The sequence below is a fragment of the Mauremys reevesii genome, linkage group 12, assembly GCF_016161935.1.
Source record: "Mauremys reevesii isolate NIE-2019 linkage group 12, ASM1616193v1, whole genome shotgun sequence".
Taxonomy (NCBI): domain Eukaryota; kingdom Metazoa; phylum Chordata; order Testudines; family Geoemydidae; genus Mauremys; species Mauremys reevesii.
The window spans coordinates 23,986,551-24,008,231 of NC_052634.1; the positions used below are offsets into that span (position 1 = coordinate 23,986,551).

At 59.7% G+C, this 21,681-nt stretch overlaps 5 non-coding genes across 5 annotated transcripts; 3 read left to right on the top strand and 2 right to left on the bottom strand.

Moving 5' to 3' along the window:
* The first annotated feature begins 5,995 nt into the window (after positions 1 to 5,995).
* LOC120376152 lies at positions 5,996 to 6,160 on the top strand. Its single transcript, XR_005587060.1, has one exon. It is a non-coding gene; the product is annotated as a U1 spliceosomal RNA (small nuclear RNA).
* A 1,918-nt stretch (positions 6,161 to 8,078) lies between these two features.
* Positions 8,079 to 8,194, bottom strand: LOC120376046. The gene has a single exon (XR_005586970.1). It is a non-coding gene; the product is annotated as a U5 spliceosomal RNA (small nuclear RNA).
* Positions 8,195 to 8,531: 337 nt separating this feature from the next.
* Positions 8,532 to 8,605, top strand: TRNAN-GUU. Its single transcript has one exon. It is a non-coding gene; the product is annotated as a tRNA-Asn (tRNA).
* A 767-nt stretch (positions 8,606 to 9,372) lies between these two features.
* TRNAM-CAU lies at positions 9,373 to 9,444 on the bottom strand. The gene has a single exon. It is a non-coding gene; the product is annotated as a tRNA-Met (tRNA).
* A 1,598-nt stretch (positions 9,445 to 11,042) lies between these two features.
* On the top strand, positions 11,043 to 11,116 carry TRNAN-GUU. The gene has a single exon. It is a non-coding gene; the product is annotated as a tRNA-Asn (tRNA).
* The last annotated feature ends 10,565 nt before the right edge of the window (positions 11,117 to 21,681 follow it).

Consider the following 21,681-nt stretch of genomic DNA (forward strand, 5'->3'; position numbering starts at 1 on the left):
GGGCAAGGGAACTTGTCAAAACTTGTATGACAAATCAAGGTATAAAGTTATCACTGCTCAGGTTTTTTAGAGCCCCCACAGCTTCTAATAACCGAGAGGACAGGACTCCTCACCCAGCGAGGTCACCGTCTCAGTTCTCCTGCATGACATCCCTGTAGAGGGCTCTCTGAGCGGGGTCCAGCAGAGCCCCCTCTCTCCTGGTGAAATACACAGCCACCTCCTCGAAGGTCACCGGCCCCTGAAAAAGTGAGAGTCCCACACTCAGTACCTGCTGCCCCCGTCACAACCCCACCACTCATGGGGGAAAGGAGCCAATCAAAGGGAAGCTCTGGCTGGCTCACAGGCAGGAGTCCCACCCCCACCCTGCTCAGAGCAGCCAGGAAACACCAGGGGGAGGGGACGAAGCGAGAGCCCCTTGTCTCTCCCAGCAGATCCATCACCCCGCAACTAGCCACAGACGGACACAGGGGATGGAGCCCCTAGCAGGGCGCAGGGAGAGCTCGCTGGCAGGGAGCCCAGCGCTGTTCTCATTGTGAAGAGCAGGACAGGACCAGACTTAGTGGGGGGCAGACGACATGACGGTCCAGGGGGGCCTTGCTGAGGGGTGTCCTGTCTCTCCTCCCCCCCACTTCTCTTCAGCTGTCTGCCCCTGCAACTGTTCCTGCAGCCCTGACCCCTCCCCCCCCACTTGGAGCTGCCCCCAGCCAAGCTGCTCCCAGGAGCCTCCCGTGTGCTGTGCGGGGGGCGGGGGGGGGAGTTTGCTGATGTCAGGGTGGCCCCACCCTCCTGCCTCTGCCCAGTCTCTGCTGAGCTGAGCGGGGGGGACAAGAGTCTGTGCTGCTGCCTCTGGGTCAGGAGTGGGAGCTGCTGGCCCCTGCTGCCGTGTGCACGAGCCTTCGGACTAGTGAGTGCCGCTGGGCTGGGAGTGACAGCGGGTGTGTCTCACCCCCGCCGCCCCCCCCACACTCACCCCACAATAGACACTTCAATTACTGTTATTACTTCTTTTTACTTCCTGTCAAAATGCGCAAAGTGCACATAGTCTCTGTAATTTTATTCTTTCACATTCGGTCAGGATGACAGTGCTGGTATTTTAGCTTTCTAACTGGTCTGTGCATTTCAAAATTTTATTTCTGTCTTATGCTTAAATTCAATTCTTTGAGTAATGAGTTCTAAAATGCCTCACCTGTCCTGGCTGGAGTAATTATCATTATTACTGTTATTACCGTATTGTGCTTTGTCATTCATTATTTAAAATGGTAAAGTCAAACAACAGACTCTACATTTTGCATGTACTTACCTTAGCAGGGCTTGTTAAAAAAAATTAGCTAAACTCAAAACTTTAGACACTGTGCAGATGAAGATCACTTATCTTCAGATTGTATTTTTAAATCTGTCTGTAAAGTAACTTAAAATGTCTATGAAAATAAATACAGTTCCAAGTATGATACTAATAGCAATGATGGAGTGAAATGTTAGTGAGTCACCTACATGATAGTGACCAGTTAACACAAATGCCAAAATAACTAGAGAAATAAATTCCCATTCGTAAAAAAGAGAAAAAAACTTTAATCCCCTATGTAAACTAAGTAAATATGTTTTCAGTGGAATGAAAAACAATTGACTAAAATAGAGGAGATAATGGCAGTAACATGGAGCGTGTCTGTTAGAGAAAGTAAGCAGATTTTATTTATTTTTATTTATCTCTACTAAAGATGGGGTAAAAAGTATCAACCTTGTGTTTCTGATACCTGCATTAAAGCTCCAGAACTGATACCTCAAGGCTTGGGATAGGGAATATCTTGCTGTATTGTCTCCTGATTGTTCTAAATTTACTTTGAAATTTAATATGTGGCTGTATTAAGATTATGGGAAAAGAGGTACCAAGTGGTAACAGGGTGAACAATTAGCAGGAAGATTAATTTTAAATAAAAAATTTTTTGTAAAGGCACCTCTGTTTCCAAATGTGCCTTAACCACAGGATACAGGTTGTGTGTCAATGCTAATGAGGTATAATTAGAATCTCATTATAAAAAGGGGGTGCCCAGAGCAGGAAAATTGAGCTCCCTGTGGGAAATTCCAGCAGGAACCATCCCTCTACTGATGATCAATCCATGAGAGACACCTCAGACCCTAATACTATTGAACAGGATGTGAGTAGAACTAGAGTTGTAACTTTTGCACAGGTCTTCATACAATGTCTATATGCCTTGGGTCGTCGTAACCTTAACTGTAACTTCAATAAAACTTGTAAAACCGACTAGACCTTGTACCTGTGAATGTCTGTGTGGTCACTACCCTTGGTCTTTGTGTGTTCCTAGAGACTGTGCATTTGAAGCAAGTAGCAGAGGCGACTTTCACTCTGTTAAGCTTGAAACTGTCGCCACCAGAGCCGACCAGCGGTGTAATGCCACATTACAAACTGCACTTTAAATAAAAGGCTGCACAATACACCACACACCAGGCCACCCTCACTTCTGCGCTGCTGCTGGCGGTGGCATGGCCTTCAGAGCTGGGCGCTCGGCCAGCACCTGCCGCTATCAGGCCGCCCTGCCAGTGCTGAATTTGTGCCATGGCTGAGCTCTGGCACCTCTTTCAATACAAACTAAGCACTAGAGGGAGGCACCGGGGCCTGGACGTGATGGTGGGGAGCCCGTGAGGGCCAGGGGTGATGGGGGGCACCAAAATACAAGTTCACCCAGGGTGCCATTTTCTCTAAGGCCAGCCCTGGAGCTGGGTATGGGGGAGGGGCATATCCCCTCAGGCCGTGGTTCTCAAGCAGGGGTCCCTGGACCTCTGGGGGGCTGCGAGCTGGTTTCAGGGGCTCCTCCAAGCAGGGCCAGTGTTAGACTCGCTTGGGCCCAGGGCAGAAAGCCCAAACCTCTCTGCCTGGGGCCATGAGCCCTGCCACCAGGGGCTGTAGCCAAAGCTGGAGCAATTAGCTCTGTGGGGGTCCCTGTCACATGGGGCCCCAGGCAATACCCCCGTTTGCTACCCCCTAACACCAGCCCTGGCTTTTCTGTGCAGAACACCAGGCATATGCAGGGCAGTGGGGGTTTTATAACATGTTGAGGGGCCTCAGAAAGAAAACAGTTGAGAACCCCTGACTAAGCCTCATTGGTGGGTGCCCCTCTACATCTCACAGCAGTGAGGCTCCAGCCCTGGGATTCTGCTCCCTTTACCTAGCCCCACCTAGGTGTGTTCTTTGCACTTCCACAAATCAGAGCATTTCCACCTTCTAACCTCATGGGTCTGTTCCTAGAATGGAAGCCACATATTACCGAGATCCCAACAGGTTTGCTACACCCTGGCTTCCTCCCATTCTCCACCCTGTGAATTTCCTGCCCCGCTCCAACCTCCAAACCAGACTGCCCAAGCCTCCCAGCTCCTGTGTATCTGCTGTCACTCTCCCTCCAGCAGGAACCCACCAATAACCCCCAATAATCCCTACCTGAACGGGCTCCTCTGCAGCCATTTCCCTTCCCTGTCCCATGGGAGGATGGGATGAACCGGAGCGAGACGTGGGCGTCATTCTGCAGCCTGGCAGGGTGAGAAGGGCAGTTGTGGAGGTTTCAGAACAGGCTTTAGTTCATTTCACATCACAATTCCCCCAGGCCCTTTCCCTGCAGACAGACATCCTAGACTCTGCCATGCTGGAAAATGCTCGATCTCTTTATTACAGTGTAGACCTGACCCCTCCTGCCAGGGGTAAATCCACAGACGTTTTTCAGCCTCTGCAGTAATAAAGTCTCTGAACAAAATGCTAGAAAGGAGCAGAACCAAAGGGGCTGGGCAGGCTCCAAAGGGGACACTGGTTCCTCCTTCCCCACCGGTGCCCCAGCCATGCCCTGTGGCTGGCAGAGAATGGCCACCCCATCTCCACCCCAGAGGGAGCTGTGTCTCAGGGCTCCCCCAAACAGCACCCAGGAACCCCCATCCCTTTTGGGGAATGACTCAGGGCAACAATTTCCCACCCAAACAAGGACGAATTGCTGCAGATGAAATGGGGGGAGGGAGGAAGCCGCCCCCCCCCCCAAATATGAGGAAAATTTAAATTGACATTTGAGACTTATGGAGAAAATTGGGGAAAATAAGAGACTAGAGAGTCAATAATTTTAGGAAAAACGAGGGAATCTCCTTGGGTTTGACGGTCCTGTGTGGTGAGGGGAGAGAAAAGGGGGAGAACTAGAGACAGGGGCGGCTCTAGACCCCAGCGCTCCAAGCAGGTGCTTGGGGCGGCCGTTTCCCGGGGGGGCGGCATTTGGCTCCGGTTGAGCTCCCGCCGTCATGCCTGCGGCAGGTCCACCGGAGCCCGGGACCCCGTCTTCCCGCGGCTCCGGTTGAGCTCCCGCAGGCATGACTGCGGCAGGTCCGCTGGTCCCGGGCTCCGGTGGACCTGCCGCAGGCATGACGGCGGGAGCTCAACCGGAGCCGCGGGAAGAGGGGACCCGCCGCGGGACCGGGGAAGGGCGGCGCAGCGTGATTTGTAGAGCCGCCCCTGACTAGAGAGACTTGTTACCAGTGCTGGGGAGGGAAGTGGCACAGACAGCAGAAGGAGGCAGGTATCTCCCCCCACCCCCAACTCACACACACTCCCCCCATGGACTTTCCCAGCTGCACAGAGACCGTTCAACCCCCACCTGCCCCACTGCCCTTCCCCCGCCTGCAGCTCCGGCTTCTGCCCGCCCGCCCCCGCCAGCCACACAACGGGGAACCCCCGGGCCCCAGGCTCTGGCCCCACCTGGATCCCAGCGGGGCCGGGGGCAGATCCCGGCTGCAGCGGAGAACAGCGGCTCCGCTCCGGCCCGGGCGGCTCCAGCGCTGCTGGCAGCACGTGGCCACCAGGGAGCAGCTGCTGAACCCGGGCTCTCGCGTCACAATGTGCCAGAGCCCCGCCCCCAGGAGCTGCCCCGCCTCCGGGCTGTGTCAGAGCCCTGCCCCAGGAACTGCCCCGCCCCGGGCTGTGTCAGAGCCCCGCCCCAGGAACTGCCCCGCCCCGGGCTGTGTCAGAGCCCCGCCCCAGGAACTGCCCCGCCCCGGGCTGTGTCAGAGCCCCGCCCCCAGGAGCTGCCCCGCCCCCAGGCTGTGACAGAGCCCCGCCCCCAGGAGCTGCCCCGCCCCCGGGCTGTGTCAGAGCCCCGCCCCAGGAGCTGCCCCCAGTCTGTGCCAGAGCCCCGCCCCCAGGAGATGCCCCGCCCCCGGGCTGTGCCAGAGCCCCGCCCCAGGAGCTGCCCCGCCTCCGGGCTGTGCCAGAGCCCCGCCCCCAGGAGATGCCCAATGTCCCATCTCTGGGCTTTGTTCTCCTGCCTCCTTGTTCCCAGCACCCACCGCTCCCAGCTGCTCCCTTCCTGTGTCTGCAAACACCCCCTCCCCCGGGCCGGCTGCAGCGCTCGCTGGGGCTGTCTCCAGTGGCTGAAGTTGCCTCCATCTTTGCTTTACCTGGGGGGGGGGGGGGGGGGAGAGACAAAGAGAGGTGATCGTCCCAGGGTGTGAAAGCAAAATTAGGGGGCTGGGAAAGAAGGACTGTTTGGAAAGGTGAGTTTTTTGCGAGGGGAGGGGAGGTCATTCCTGTATTGGACCAACTGCCGGTGGGGGGAGAGAGCGAGAGAGAAGCGACACGCAAGCTGCGCTCTTTCCCCAGCAGCAGGTGGGCCACGTGGTCTCTCTGCTGGCCTGGCTGCCCGGGACGGGACCCGGCTACCACTACAGGGCACGCAGGGGGAGGGGCCCGAGCGGAGGGGCGGAGCCGCGTGAGCAGGTATGCAGATCTGTGTGCGAGCAGAGCATCGTGGGAGCGGACGCAGGCTGCCAGGCAGGGCCCGACTTTGGCACCGGGAGCTCGGCGTGGGGAAGGGAGGGTCTCCGGGGGCCACGTCGGGGCAGCTGTCGGCAGTGTGGGCCGGTGGGGGCGAGGCCGGCGGTGGGGGCGCGGTCCGCCCGTGTGTTATAAGTGCGGGGCGAGCGAGGGCGGGCGGCGGCCGGGCAGCAGGAACTCATACTTACCTGGCAGGGGAGATACCATGATCATGAAGGTGGTTTTCCCAGGGTGAGGCTCATCCATTGCACTGCGGGTGTGCTGACCCCTGCGATTTCCCCAAATGCGGGAAACCTCGACTGCATAATTTGTGGTAGTGGGGGACTGCGTTCGTGCTCTCCCCTGGTGATTGGTTTGAACAACAGACAACTGATAGTGGGCTGTTTAGGCTTAGTGCACTGCAAAGCAGATTCTCAGGAAAGCAGTTATTATTCTGGGCCTTTGGGAGTGCTTTTTTCTACAGGCCCTGTACTTCTAGGTATCTTTGTCACACGTTCTTCCTTGTAAGCAAAGCTCAGCTCTGAACCTTTACTTGGGTCTCTCTGTGTTCTTGGCTTTTCCTGGTCTTTTGCAGCTGATCTGCTCTCTAGTCTGTTTTTGGGGGGCTTGGACTGGTTCTAAGGGGAGCTGCCTGCCTGCTCTGCTTCTTTCCCTGCTTGTAGCTTCTTGCCCGGCCCTTCTTCTCGGGCTCTTCCTTCTTTGACGGGAGGACGGCCTGTCCAAAACGCATGTCCCACCTGGTCTACTCGTCCAACAGGCAGCCTCGCCCCCTGCCCTGGGGCCGCTTTGGCTTTTGCTGTCTGTTCCTGTCTCTTGGTGGCCACCCTGTCTGTGCTACGGAGACTAGGCTGTCACAACCCCATGCTGGAGGAGGGCTTTCCGTCGCTTGAGGCCCACCCACCGCCTCCCCGAATGCCCTTTAGCTACGCTGCGGGTTAGGGCGGCGTGGCCGTGTCGCCCAGCAGCGGGTTTTCCCTTTTGCACACCTCTGACGGACGGAGCTGTTTTGACTTAACTGTTCAGCACGCACCGACCCTCGGGCCTGGGCTGCACGGGGAACGTAAATCGGCGCGGCTACATCAGTCCGCGCCTTGGTCGGAAGAATTCTTCCGTCGACCTAGCTCCCGCCTTTCGGGGAGGTGGATGGCCGGCACCAACGAGGAAAACCCTCTCCAGGACCCTTCTCCAGGAACAGTGCCCTTCCGTTTGGGGAGATTATGCTGCTTTAAAAAAGAGAAATTGTTTAACTGCCTTTCTCTGAGGCAAGGTTGACTTTGTATTGCTTCCCTCGTGGCTCCTTATAGCAGTTGTGTTCTGAAATCTTTAGGGTTTGACTTCATTTATGATGAAATCTTGCTGTAACTTTATTCTAATTTTCAATGAGTAACTAGACCTGAGCTGTTTGGCGTGTTAGTGGAGGATTGTTTAAAAACCTGGGATTCCACTTTCGGCTGCCTTTCCATTACATTTCCTCTGAAAGCCCACCGAAAGCCTCCACTTCCCACATAACTCTCTCAAACCTGCAGTCATCAGGCATGCAGAAGATGCTTACAGTTTCACTCCATACGAGTCCAGTTCCTTGCTGTTTCCTGTCTAACCACTGCACACATATGGTATCCCCTCCCTACCCGGAGCTGCTTCCTGGCTTTTCCGCTCAGGACAGGAAAACGAGAATGGAGAAGTAAGCTGTGCAGGGAACTCTTCCTCAGCTCGCACTCCACCCCCAAGGGCCTTTCGAGGTCTTCTACGGACTTCAGGTTTCATTTGATTTCCAAGGTTTATGGGCTCATTAATTAGCCATCTCTCCTAATGCAGGGATCCCACGGGTCAGACCAAAGATCGATGGCCCAAAAGAGCTAAGAAACAGAAATAAAGGTGAGAGCTAGGCGTTACATTCAGATGAGCATCCAGAATCTGACTGTGCCCTGGCATGTTCAACGCTGCCAAAAAGAAGGAGCTCGTCAGGTCCCTCTGCTAGCACCCAAATCTGGTGGCTAGTCGGTCTGCTGGGAAATAAGGAAAAGGAAAAGAATTAAAGGAGTCAGGCAATAACAAGGAAATGAAGAGGTTTGTTGAAGGGGTTCTGTCTGATTGACTGTCTTCCCAGCTACCCGTCCAAGTTAAAGACCTAGCCCAGTATCCTGTCTGCTGACAGCGGCCAATGCCAGGTGTCCCATACTATACTTTTTTCATACTATAGAAAAGCTTCAGCCAGTGACACCAGCTCAGGGAGCACTCTTCTGTTTTTCTTACAGCAGGCAACAGCCTTGCCAAAGCAAAGCCTTAAAAAATTGGCTACAAACTCATCAACATTCCTCTCCACGGAAATCTTTAGTAAAAGGCAAAAGATTTATATGAACTGAAGAGAAAGCAGAGCATGTAGAACACGGGGCAGAGGCGCTGCCGGGGCAACCACCTACACTCCCAAAAGTCAGGGTGACTACTCTCCCAGCCCGTGTCAAGGCCTTTTGGGGCTGATGTCATTTGCATGGTTACACCCACCCCGGATTGCATGATGGGAGTGTTTGTCCAAATGGTCATTTCAGCTGCTGCGATACCACAGCCCCGTTGCTCCTTTCGGTTCCTTCCCACAGAACTTTCTCTCCATACCAGTCCAGTTCCTTGCTGTTGCTTGTCTATCCACTGCATGCATGTGCTATACCGTACCCTGAGCTGATGCCCGGCTTTTGTGCTCAATACAGCCTTGCCCCTCCATGTCTCTGTGGCGCAATGGGTCAGCGCGTTCGGCTGTTAACCGAAAGGATGGTGGTTCGAGCCCACCCAGGGACGATGCTAAGCCTGTGCTGCTTCCTTGCTTCCCCGAGGCCTGTGGGGGAGCCTCAAAGGTCCCATTTTGCTGCATCTTGGCCTCAGTGCTTTCAGCTGGTGGTCCAAAGAGCGGGCTGGATGCCATTCAGAAACCCATCTGCCAGCAGCCGTGCCGGAGGCTCAGGCTTAATCCTCAAGGCCGAGCACAAAAACTTTCAGCCGGGAACATTTCGCTCCCTTCCCACCTCCGCCCAAGCGGCAAGGGAGAAGCGGAGGAGACACGCCGGCTCAAAGACGCCTCCCTCCCACTTCCCTGTATGCTGTGCAAAGCTCTTGGCCTGCCTCATGCCTCGTCAGGAAAGCACGGCCATGCGGCCCAAGCCTGAGTCACGTCCGCAGCCTGGCCCGCCCTGGCTGACGGCCGCGCAGAGCCACGCGAGTCAATGGCAGGTCGAGTCCGGAGCCTCGGCTCTTTCCCCTGACAGCCACACACACAGCGCTGCCGAGCGCCCCCAGAGCCTCCCTCGTGTTCTCCCGCAGCAGCCGCCTGCCGGGGTGGTGGGAAAAGGGGACCAGGAAGCACTGCAGCCTCATTCCAGGACAGGAGGCCCTCACCACGCCCAGGCCTGCCTCTTGCCTTCAGCCCAGGCAGCCAGAGGTGCCGGGGAGCTCCCTGGCAGGCCGCCGCTTCGCCTCAGCCACCTCTTGCCTCATGGCCTAGGTTCTTGGTGCTCTGCTGGTCACCCGCTCGCTTGAAGGCCCAGAGGGAAAAGAAACAAGCGCACGCGTAGCAGAGGATGGTTTCGATCCATCAACCTCTGGGTTATGGGCCCAGCGCGCTCCCGCTGCGCCACTCTGCTGCTTCTTCACGCCCTCCCCCTGCCACCTAGCTGCCACTATCCGGATTAGTGCCTTACGCGCTCTCGTGCTGGCAGGCAGATGCGCAGGCTGCTAGGCAGCTGCCCTGCTCACAGGATTTTACAGCTTCTACAGGGTAAAAGGGATCTATTTGGGGTTTGGACCCCATTGGGAGCTGGGTAGCTGAGTGCCGGAGATGGGAGCACTTCTTAAACAGTTTGCAGTTAAGCTTTCAAGCTTGTGGGGGACGAGGTTCAGCCTTGGATCCGTGTCTGCAGCAGGCAAGCGCGTCTGGCTCAATCGCCCCCCCCCCGCCGCTGTATTAGCAGACTAAAACCCGGAGCAAACGCACACGCCTTGCAAAGGAAGAGGAGCCGGGATCTCGAACAAAAGTCAACTTTTTATTAAGATGACGTTCAAAGAAAAAAAAAAGTGTACAGTACAGAGTTTCGGCATAGAAGTTTCTGGTGCTCAGGGAACAACGTACAGCTTACCCAAGGGATGCAAAATTCAGTTTAAGATCGGGTGGCATAAGGAATACATAATCTACAATAGCCCTGACTGGGGGGTAAAAGGTTAACGTACAGATACTGAGTTAGGAGGGTATGTTGTCCATATGAGGGCTACGTTCGGGTGTGGAATATAACGAGCGGTTACGACGATGAGGATGGATTGACCCGCGTTCGGTGAGTTTTAACGTTCGGTGTTTTGGAATCTTTGCCACAATCTAGTTGAAGCAGGGTCAGTATGAAGTCTGCCCTGCCATCTGTTGGTGATGTGTTGTCAAGGCCTTTTGGGGCTGATGTCATTTGCATGGTTACACCCACCCCGGATTACATGATGGGAGTGCTTGTCCAAACGGTCATTTCAGCTGCTGCGATATCCCCAGTCTCTTTGTTATTGGGGCAGGAGTAATCCAGTGTATTTTCCTGTTGATTTTGGATCAAGGACAGAGTAACTGTACCTGGCATTAGAGGCCTGAGAGCGTCACCCTCTCCTGAAAAGTACTCACCATTTAGGGGTATGGGTTCCTAACGGCCGCTCGTGGAGGGAGGTAGAAATGGATGTTTGTTGGTGTCTTGCAGGTGTTGCTGATGTCCTTTCTGCTGTCCCTGGTGTGGAAAAACAGAGGCAGAGGCGGTTTTAAATCTCTTCAAATTGTTGTTAGTGCTGCAGTTGCTCACCCTAAGCTTATGCCATTAGATCTATTTCACGGTGTATTTTAGTCCTGAGGTAAAAGGTGTGTTGTTAGGGAGTGAGGTAGCAAACGTTAGTTGCAGAGGTGGTGCATGTGCCACAGAAGTCGTGTGCCCCCCCTGCCCCCACTCCCGTCCAAGAGTCCAGTATTTCCATAAACCCACCCACTGACCTGTGACTAACAATCTCGCTCTGCTAACTCTTCCAGCAAAACAGGCCAAAGAAAGTGTATGCGAGCACTGTACCACAGCCCCGTTGCTCCTTTCGGTTCCTTCCCACAGAACTTTCTCTCCATACCAGTCCAGTTCCTTGCTGTTGCTTGTCTATCCACTGCATGCATGTGCTATACCGTACCCTGAGCTGATGCCCGGCTTTTGTGCTCAATACAGCCTTGCCCCTCCATGTCTCTGTGGCGTAATGGGTCAGCGCGTTCGGCTGTTAACCGAAAGGATGGTGGTTCGAGCCCACCCAGGGACGATGCTAAGCCTGTGCTGCTTCCCCGAGGCCTGTGGGGGAGCCTCAAAGGTCCCATTTTGCTGCATCTTGGCCTCAGTGCTTTCAGCTGGTGGTCCAAAGAGCGGGCTGGATGCCATTCAGAAACCCATCTGCCAGCAGCCGTGCCGGAGGCTCAGGCTTAATCCTCAAGGCCGAGCACAAAAACTTTCAGCCGGGAACATTTCGCTCCCTTCCCGCCTCCGCCCAAGCGGCAAGGGAGAAGCGGAGGAGACAGGCCGGCTCAAAGACACCTCCCTCCCACTTCCCTGTACGCTGTGCAAAGCTCTTGGCCTGCCTCATGCCTCGTCAGGAAAGCACGGCCATGCGGCCCAAGCCTGAGTCACGTCCGCAGCCTGGCCCATCCCGCCCCGGCTGACGGCCGCGCAGAGCCACGCGAGTCAATGGCAGGTCGAGTCGGGAGCCTCGGCTCTTTCCCCTGACAGCCACACACACAGCGCTGCCTAGCGCCCCCAGAGCCTCCCTCGTGTTCTCCCGCAGCAGCCGCCTGCCGGGGTGGGTGGGAAAAGGGGACCAGGAAGCACTGCAGCCTCATTCCGGGACAGGAGGCCCTCACCACGCCCAGGCCTGCCTCTTGCCTTCAGCCCAGGCAGCCAGAGGTGCCAGGGAGCTCCCTGGCAGGCCGCCACTTCGCCTCAGCCACCTCTTGCCTCATGGCCTAGGCTCTTGGTGCTCTGCTGGTCACCCGCTCGCTTGAAGGCCCAGAGGGAAAAGAAACAAGCGCACGCGTAGCAGAGGATGGTTTCGAGCCATCGACCTCTGGGTTATGGCCCCAGCACGCTCCAGAGAGGGGGATGGGTGGCACTGGGGAGGGGGAGCTGGGGGTGTTTGGGGAAGAAGAGGGGATGGGTGGCACTGGGGAGGGGAGCTGGGGGTGTTTGGGGGTGGGGGCAGAAGAGGGGATGGGCGGCACTGGGAGAGGGGAGCTCGGGGGTGTTGGGGGCGGGAGCAGAAGAGGGGACGGGCGGCACTGGAGGAGGTGGAGCTCGGGGGTGTTTGGGCGGAGGCAGAGAGGAGATGGGCGGCACTGGGGAGGGGAGATCGGGGGTGTTTGGGGCGGGGGCAGAGAGGGGATGGGCGGCACTGGCGGAGGGGAGCTGGGGGTGTTAGGGGCGGGGCAGAGAGGGGATGGGCGGCACTGGGGAGGGGGAGATCGGGGGTGTTTGGGGCAGGGGCAGAGAGGGGATGGGCGGCACTGGGGAGGGGAGCTGGGGGTGTTTGGGGCGGGTCAGAGAGGGAGGGGCGGCACTGGGGAGGGGGAGCTCAGGGGTGTTTGGGGCAGGGGCAGAGAGGGGATGGGCGGCGCTGAGGAGGGGGATCTCAGGGGTGTTTGAGTGCGGGAGCAGAAGAGGGGATGGGCGGCATCGGGGACCTCGGGGGTTGGGGCGGGGTCAGAGAGAGGAGAGGCGGCACTGGGGAGGGGATCTCAGGGGATGGGCGGCACTGGGGAGGGGAGCTGGGGGTGTTTGGAGCAGGGGCAGAGAGGGGATGGGCGGCGCTGGGGAGGACCATGGGGTGGGGTTGGGGCGGGGACAGAGAGGGGATGGGCGGCACTGGGGCAGGGGAGCTCGGGGGTGTTTGGGGTGGGGGCAGAAGAGGGGACGGGCGGCACTGGGGAGGGGGACTTGGGGTGTTGGGGCGGGGCAGAGAGGGGATGGGCGGCACTGGGGAGGGGAGCTCGGGGGTTGGGGGCGGGGCAGAGAGGGGATGGGTGGCACCGGGGAGGGGGAGCTCGGGTGGGGTTGGGGCGGGGGCAGAGAGGGGATGGGCGGCACTGGGGAGGGGAGCTCAGGGGTTGGGGCGGGGCAGAGAGGGGAGGGGCGGCACTGGGGAGGGGAGCTCAGGGGTTGGGGCGGGGGCAGGAGGGAGGGGCGGCAGTGGGGAGGGGAGCTCGGGGGTTGGGGGCGGGGCAGAGAGGGGATGGGCGGCAGTGGGGAGGGGAGCTGGGGGTTGGGCTGCTCAGGAGCCGCCTCGCGAATGCTTCAAGGCCACGTGACGCCCTCCCGAGACAGCCAATAGGAAGAGGAGGCAGAGCCCTGACCAATGGGAGCGCGAGAAGAAACCTTCCCCCCCCCGCCCAGTTCCAGTGTGAGGTTGGGGGCTGCAGTGACCAGAGCCCCCAGCAGGGTGCATCGGTTGGGGGGGCTGCAGTGACTAGACCCCCCAGCAGGGTGCAGCGGGGGGGGGCTGCACTGACCAGACCCCCCAGCAGGGTGCATCGGTTGGGGGGGCTGCAGTGACTAGACCCCCCAGCAGGGTGCAGCGGGGGGGGGCTGCAGTGACCAGACCCCCAAGCAGGGGGGCTGCCGGCCGTGGGGTTCCCTGCAGTCTGGTGCCAGTCACAGGGAGACCCGCAATAGCCTGACCCCCCACCCCTGTCCGAGCTCCCGCCCTGCCCCCCAGCCCACTGCCTCTTGAGCAGCCCCCCCTGCGGTGTCACCACTACCCCCGGCTGTGTCCCCGCAGCTTCCCAGCCCCCCAGCTGCCCTCCGGTGGCCCCCCCACACTTCCTCCCTGCAGCCTGCCCCATTCCTCCCCTGAGTCCCAGCTTCACCCCCCGACATCTCTCCAACCCACCTCGCCCCATCGCAGCCTCTGCCCCCCAGTGCCCCAGCCCTGCTCCCCGGGGGGGCTTGAGAGGCCCCCACCCCCCGGCCGCTCCACTCCCCACAATGGGCAGCTGCTGGCGCTGAGGAAGGGGGGTCTGGGCCAGGCAGGTGCTGGGCCGATCCTGGTGAAAGAGAGACGAGCCGGCAAGGCTGAGAGGCCCCTCCCTTGTCTGGGGGGGGGGACAGGGGCTCCCACAATTTGGCCAGTGTCACTCTCCCCCATCCAGAGGAGACGTCCGCTCCCAGCAGGCTGTGCTCCATCTCCACCCCGCAGGGGGGAGCCCCCAGTCCAGCAGTGCCCCCCACCCCGCCCCCATCAGCAGCCAAGCCGGGAACCTGCCCCTTCTCCCCTGCGAGGGCTGCAGGACTCCCTGCCCCCGCAGCACCAGCCTCCCCCCATGTCCCCGGGGTGGGGTGGGGGAAGGGGGGATTCCTTCTTCCCATTGCCCAGATCCCACCCCCACCCCGGGCTGCCCAGACGGGAGCCAGGGGCTGCAGCAGTTGGCTGCTTCCCCAGGGCTCCCAAGGAGCCGCCAGGAGAAGGGACGAGATTCTCCACGGCTCTGCAGCCGTTCACACTGGGACCCGTCTCACACGGGGGAAACTGAGGCACCAGGGAGGGCGAGATGGGCTGCACCAGCTCAGATTGGGAGTCTGCGGGAGAGCCAGGAATAGAACCCAGGAGTCCTGGCTCCATGGGCAGCTTGGGACTCCTCCACTTGGGGAGGCTGGGCGGGCCCGGACTGTGGCCCTGCCCCAAGGCCTGCTGCCACTCAGCCGCCTCCTGCCAAAGCCCCGCCCACACGCCCCCTCCACCCCGCCCACACTCCCCCTTCAGCCCCGCCCACACGCCCCTTCAGCCCCGCCCACACGCCCCTCCAGCCCCGCCCACACGCCCCCTCCACCCCACCCACACTCCCCTTCAGCCCCGCCCACACGCCCCTTCAGCCCCGCCCACACGCCACCCACAGGCCCCCTTTGTTCCACTCCCTGACCCCGCCCACCTCTCACGTCTCTTCCCCGAGGCCCTGCCACTTGTGCCTCTTCGCCCCACCCCAAGGCCCCCTGCCTGCCTCTCTGCCGTTTGCACCCCCGGCCTCTCCCCCCACGGCCCCATGTGGCCGGATGGAGCTTGGGAAAGGGCGAAGTGAGGATGGGGCCTTGCGGGGGAGAGGACTCGCGGGAGCAGGGCCTCTGGGTGGAGCACGGGCCAGGTGCCTCCCCGGGCCCCTTATACCCACCGCCCCTGCCTGGCTCCCGGCCTCCCCGGCTCTAACCACTAGACCCAGCGGCACTGGGACAATTTGTATAGTGGGAGGTGCTGAGAGCCAGTGAACAAACCTGTAAACCCTGCACAGGATGGAAACCACTTCAAGCCGGGGGGTTCACAAGACTGGCCCCCACTCCCTTCCCAGAGCCAGCGGTGGGACCCGGATACCCTGGCTCCCAACCCCCACTCTAACCACTAGCCTGTACTGCCCTCCCACAGCTGGGGAGAAGAACCAGGAGTCCTGACTCCCAGCCCGGCTGTGGGTGGAGCAGGACGTACTGGCCATGGGCTCAGCTGGGCATCACTTACCATTAGGCTGGATGGTATCCCAGTGCTGACCTCCAGCCCCACAGCTCAGCTGGTGCCCCTCACTCCCGACCCGCAGCCCCTTGGTTCCCCCCAGCACTGACGGTGCCCCTCACTCCCGACCCGCAGCCCCTGCTATCCCAGTCCCGACCTCCAGACTCACAGCTCTACCGGTGCCCCTCACTCCCGTCCCGCAGCCCCCTGGGTTCCCCCCAGCTCTAGTGGTGCCCCTCACTCCTGACCCGCAGCCCCTGCTATCCCAGTCCTGATCTCCACACCCACAGCTCTGCTGGTGCCCCTCACTCCCGACCCGCAGCCCCTACTATCCCAGACCTGACCTCCAGACTCACAGCTTTGCTGGTGCCCCTCACTCCCGACCCGCATCCCCCTGGATTCCCCGCTGAGCTACCCAGTTACTGCGCTGCCGGTGCCCCTCACTCCCGACCCGCAGCCCCTACTATCCCAGACCTGACCTCCAGACTCACAGCTCTGCTGGTGCCCCTCACTCCCGACCCGCAGCCCCTACTATCCCAGACCTGACCTCCAGACTCACAGCTTTGCTGGTGCCCCTCACTCCCGACCCGCAGCCCCTCCTATCCCAATCCTGATCTCCACACCCACAGCTCTGCTGGTGCCCCTCACTCCCGACCCGCATGCCCCTGGATTCCCCGCTGAGCTACCCAGTTACTGCGCTGCCAGTGCCCCTCACTCCCGACCCGCAGCCCCTACTATCCCAGTCCTGACCTCCAGCCTCACAGCTCTGCCGGTGCCCCTCATTCCCGACCCGCAGCCCCTGCTATCCCAGTCCTGACTCCAGACTCACAGTTCTGCTGCTGCCCCCTACTCCCAACCCGGAGCCCCTTAGGCGTCCACCAGCTCTGACGGTGCCCCTCACTCCCGACCCGCAGCCCCCTGGTCTCCCTCCTGCTCTGCTGCTGCCCCTCACTCCCGACCCGCAGCCCCTCCTATCCCAATCCTGATCTCCAGATCCACAGCTCTGCTGGTGCCCCTCACTCCCGACTTGCAGCGACTGGGCTTCCCGCAGAGCTCCCCAGTCACTGTGCTGCCGGTGCCCCTCACTCCTGACCCACAGACCCCTGGGCTTCCTTCAGCTCTACCGGTGCCCCTCACTCCTGACCCGCAGCCCCTGCTATCCCAGTCCTGACCTCCAGACTCACAGTTCTGCTGCTGCCCCTCACTCCCGACCCGCAGCCCCTCCTATCCCAATCCTGATCTCCACACCAAGAGCTCTGCTGGTGCCCCTCACTCCCGACCCGCAGCCCCCTCGATTTCCCGCTGAGCTCCCCAGTTACTGTGCTGCTGGTGCCCCTCACTCCCGACCCGCAGCCCCTTAGGCGTCAACCAGCTCTGACGGTGCCCCTCACTCCCGACCCGCAGCCCCTGCTATCCCAGTCCTGACCTCCAGACTCTCAGCTCTGCTGGTGCCCCTCACTCCCGACCCGCATGGGTCACCCCTGGAGCAGGTTAAAGCTGCAGGTTGACAGTGGGGTTGCTGCCCCTGTGAACAGCTGCTGTAGCACCGCCTGGGCAGGACAGGGAGACCCAGTTATACCCCTCCCCCGCCCCAGCCTGTATCGGGGGATGGGAGCGCTCACACCCTGGGGCCCCTGAGTTGGGACGGAGGGAGGCCCCCGTGCACCAGGGATGCTGTAAGGGCGAACAGGGGCACCCACCCACGCACCCGAGATCTTCTAGGGGGGGAGAGTGGCACCCACACACTCAGGATCTTGTAGGGGGGGACAAGGGCATCCACACTCCGGTATCCTCTGCAGAGGGACGGACACCCACACATCCAAGATTCTGTATGGGGGGCAGAGGTACCCGGACACCAGGGCTCCTGGACAGGGGATGGGGGGCACCGAAACATCCGGGATCTTACATCAGAGGACAGCGGCGCCTGCAGCTCGACATGAGACGTGGGCGGGGGGAGCAGGAGCATTTCCCATTTCCAGGCTGTCCCCGTCTGGCCAAGGCACAGAGCTCGCAAGCAGAGTTTAAAGCTCGAGCTGCCAGACAGCAAAACAAGCTGGGCTCCGTGGCTGGTGCCTGTGATCCCAGCTCCTGGGGAGGCTGAGGCTGGTGGATCACTTGAGCTCAGGAGTTCTGGGCTGCAGGGGGCTGTGCCAATCAGGTATCCACACTAAGTTCAGCATCAATATGGTGATCCTGGGGAAGCTTAGGGTCCCCAGGTTGCCTAAGGAGGGGTGAACCGGCCCAGGTCGGAAATGGAGCAGGTCAAAACTCCCCTGCTGATCAGTAGTGGGATCACACCTGTGAATAGTCCCTGCAGCATAGCCTGGGCAAGACAGTGAGACACAGTCTCTTTGTATACAGACACCCCCCGCAGAGCCTGCAGGGGGGGATGGGAGCACCCACACGCTGGGGATTCTGACTTGGGGTGAGGGACGCCCCCCTGCGACACAGATCTTGAAAAGGGGAACAGAGACACCCACAGATCCCGGATGGGAGCACCCACATGATGGGGATCTTGAACTGGGAGGAGGGAAGCACCATGTACCAGAGGTTCTGAAGGGGGAACAGGGACACCCACACACCAGGTGTCTTGCAGCAAGAGCTGCGGTCTTCATTTACACAGGGCAGTGATGGGGAATTAACCAATTCCTGCGCAGAACTTGTTCCACTAGATAATTAGCCTCACGGTTAAAAAATGGTAATTTCCAGTTGGTGTTTTGTGACATTGACTGCAAACCAAGGGGGTCGTGTTCAACCTTTGTCTGGTGAATTAAAGAACCCTTTAAAATCAGATATTCCCCCCTCTGGGAATTTTTAAAACTGTGTATTTAAAATCAGTGACTAAATCCCCTCTTAACCTCCAGTCAATGAAATCCATTGAGTTTCTTCAATCTCTCGCTGTAGACAGAAGAGACCAATGCACATTTTCCTTGTTTTTAAAGGCAAAATTCCTGATCTTTCCAAGGGGATCTTCTGCTTCAGCTGTCAGTTTGGGGAAGGATTTGGCTTCCTGGGCTATAATCTGCCCGCTGGGTTATAATCTGCGGTCTGAAGGGTCAAATTTAGATGAGGCCGTTAGTGCTGCCCCCGTGTGGCCGGAGAGGGGACCTCACAAGCAGAGTTGAAAGCTGGAGCTGGAACGGACCTGGCTGGACACATGGGGCACAAAGGCTCTCACGTGGGATCCTCGCTGTGCAGCAGGAGGCGGAGGGAAGCTGGTTGTCAGGGGTCAGGGCCATGGGCGCCAACTTATATGGGCTCGTGGAGCTAAAACCCCAGGAATATTCAAAATCAGGGGCTCTGCTCCACCAATATTTGAAGCTAGGTTTTGCCCCTTTAAATCCCAGCCGTGGCTGGGAATCAGAGGGCTCTGGGCTGCCCGCTGCTGCAGGGAGCCCAGAGCCTTTTAAATCCCAGCCGCGGCCGGGAATCAGAGGGCTCTGGGCTGCCTGCAACCGCGGGAAGCCCAGAGCCCTTTAAATCCCAGCCACGGCCGGGAATCAGAGGGCTCTGGGCTGCCTGCAACCGCGGGGAGCCGAGAGCCCTTTAAATCCCAGCCACGGCCGGGAATCAGAGGGCTCTGGGCTGCCTGCAACCGCGGGGAGCCCAGAGCCCTTTAAATCCCAGCCACGGCCGGGAATCAGAGGGCTCTGGGCTGCCTGCAACCGCGGGCAGCCCAGAGCCTTTTAAATCCCAGCCGCGGCCGGGACTCAGAGGGCTCTGGGCTGCCTGCAACCGCGGGAGCCCACAGCTCTTAAATCTCAGCCGCAGCTGGGAATCAGAGGGCTCTGGGCTGCCTGCAACCGCGGGGAGCCCAGAGCCCTTTAAATCTCAGCCGCGGCTGGGAATCAGAGGGCTCTGGGCTGCCCGCTGCTGCGGGGAGCCCAGAGCCTTTTAAATCCCAGCCGCGGCTGGGAATCAGAGGGCTCTGGGCTGCCCGCTGCGGCGGGGAACCCAGAGCCTTTTAAATCCCAGCCGCGGCTGGGAATCAGAGGGCTCTGGGCTGCCTGCAACCGCAGGGAGCCCAGAGCCCTTTAAATCTCAGCCGGGGCTGGGAATCGGAGGGCTCTGGGCTGCCCGCAGGGGCAGAGAGCCCAGAGCCCTTTGAATCCCAGCCGCGGCGGCTGGGATTTAAAGGGCTCAGGGCTCCCCGCAGCTGCCAGCAGCTCAGAGCCCTTTGAATCCGAGCCCTGGCCGCTGATTGCCCCCTCCCCAGACCCCTGCCCCAACTGCCCCCCCAGGACCCCCACCCCCTACCTAAGCACCACTGGTCCTTGTCCCCCATGACCCACTCCCGCGACAACTGCCCCTCACTGCCCCTTGGGACCCCAGCCCCTATCTAAGCCTCCCTTCTCCTTGTCCCCAACTGCCCCTCCTGAGACCCCACCCAACTTTCCCCAGGACCCCACCCCTACCTGTCCCCTGATAAACCCCCTGGACTCCCATGCCTATCCAATTGCTGCCTGTCCCCTGACTGCCCCTCCAAACCTCTGCCCCATACAACCCCCCCTGCTCCTTGACCCTTGACTGGCCCCTGGAACCCCCTACCCCTTCTCCAACCTTGTAATCTTGTGGTACTGACGTGTTGTAGCTTCATTTTATATTGGCTTACAGGGCGGGAGTGGGGGGGGCACCACCATTTTGGGCCCCACCAAAAATTATACAAACCTGCAGCCTATGGTCAGGGCTGCACCCTGCCATGCTGAGCCGGTGTCTGTGCTAAGCTCAGCATCAATCAGGTGACTCTGGGAAGTTCGGGGTCCCCAGGCTCCCACAGGAGGGTGAAGCAGGTCACCCCTGGAGCAGGTTAAAGCTGCAGGGTGACAGTGGGGTTGCTGCCCCTGTGAACAGCTCCTGTAGCACCACCTGGGCAGGACAGGGAGAGCCAGTTATACCCCCCCCTCCCCCAGCCTGTATCGGGGAATGGGAGCGCTCACACCCTGGGGACCCACCCACCAGAGATCTTCTGGGGGGGGAGAGTGGCACCCACACACCCAGGATCTTCTAGAGAGGGACAAGGGCATCCACACTCCGGGATCCTCTGCAGAGGGACGGACACCCACACACCCAGGATTCTGTATGGGGGGCAGAGGTACCCGGACACCTGGGCGGGGGAAGGGGGCACCGAAACATCCAGGATCTTACCTGGGAGGACAGCGGTGCCTGCAGCTCGACATGAGAGGGGGGCGGGGGGAACCAGGAGCATTTCCCAGTTCCAGGCTGTCCCCATCTGGCCAAGGCTCAGAGCTCACAAGCAGAGTTTAAAGCTCCAGCTGCCAGGCTGCAAAACAAACTGGGCTCTGTGGCTGGTGCCTGTGATCCCAGCGCCTGGGGAGGCTGAGGCCGGCGGATCGCTTGAGCTCAGGAGTTCTGGGCTGCAGGGGGCTGTGCCGATCGGGTGTCCACACTAAGTTCAGCATCAATATGGTGATCCCGGGGGAGCTTGCCTAAGGAGGGGTGAACCGGCCCAGGTTGGAAACAGAGCAGGTCAAAACTCCCATGCTGATCAGTAGTGGGGTTGTGCCTGTGAGTAGCCCCTGCAGCGTAGCCTGGGCAAGACAGTGAGACACGGTCTCTTTTAAGACCCCCCCCCCCGCAGAGCCTGGAGGGGGGATGGGAGCACCCACATGCTGGGGATTCTGACTTGGGGGGAGGGACGCCCCCCTGCACACGGATCTTGAAAAGGGGAACAGCGACACCCACACACCACAGAGCCTGGATTGGGGCAGCGGGAACCACACATGGGAGCTAGTTCATGGGGTGGGGGACACACCCATATGCTCCGTTGCACCATTCTTAATGAGAAGAACAGGGGCATCCGCACAACATGGATCCTTAATGGGCGGGGGGACACCCACACACTCCACTATTAACCAGGAGGGACAGGGGCACCAGACACCCCCAGTAGCGTGGAGAACACCCACATCCACCGGATCCCTCATGGGGGGTAAGACAGAGGGGATTGTAATGGGGCCCAGTGCACCCACGCACCAGGGATTGTTAAGGGTTGAAGGGACAGGGACACCCACACACACTGAGATCACGTCCTTGGAGGAACGCAAACCCTCCACAGAAGGACCTGGTCTGTTCCATGATGGCAGCCCAGCCTGGGTGAGTCAAAGTCTCTTTTTATACAGCCACGCCCCAGAGCGCCTGACTAGGGGGCGAGAGACACCCACCCACCAGAGATCCTTAATGGTCTAGGGTGCACCCACACACCAGGGATTCTTCTGGGTGGGAGGAATGGAGACAGCCAGACACACTGAGATCACTTCCTCCCAGGAGCCTGGGCCAGACAGGGAGACACAGTCCCCCTTTACATATCTGCCAGACAACCTTCCTCCCACTCC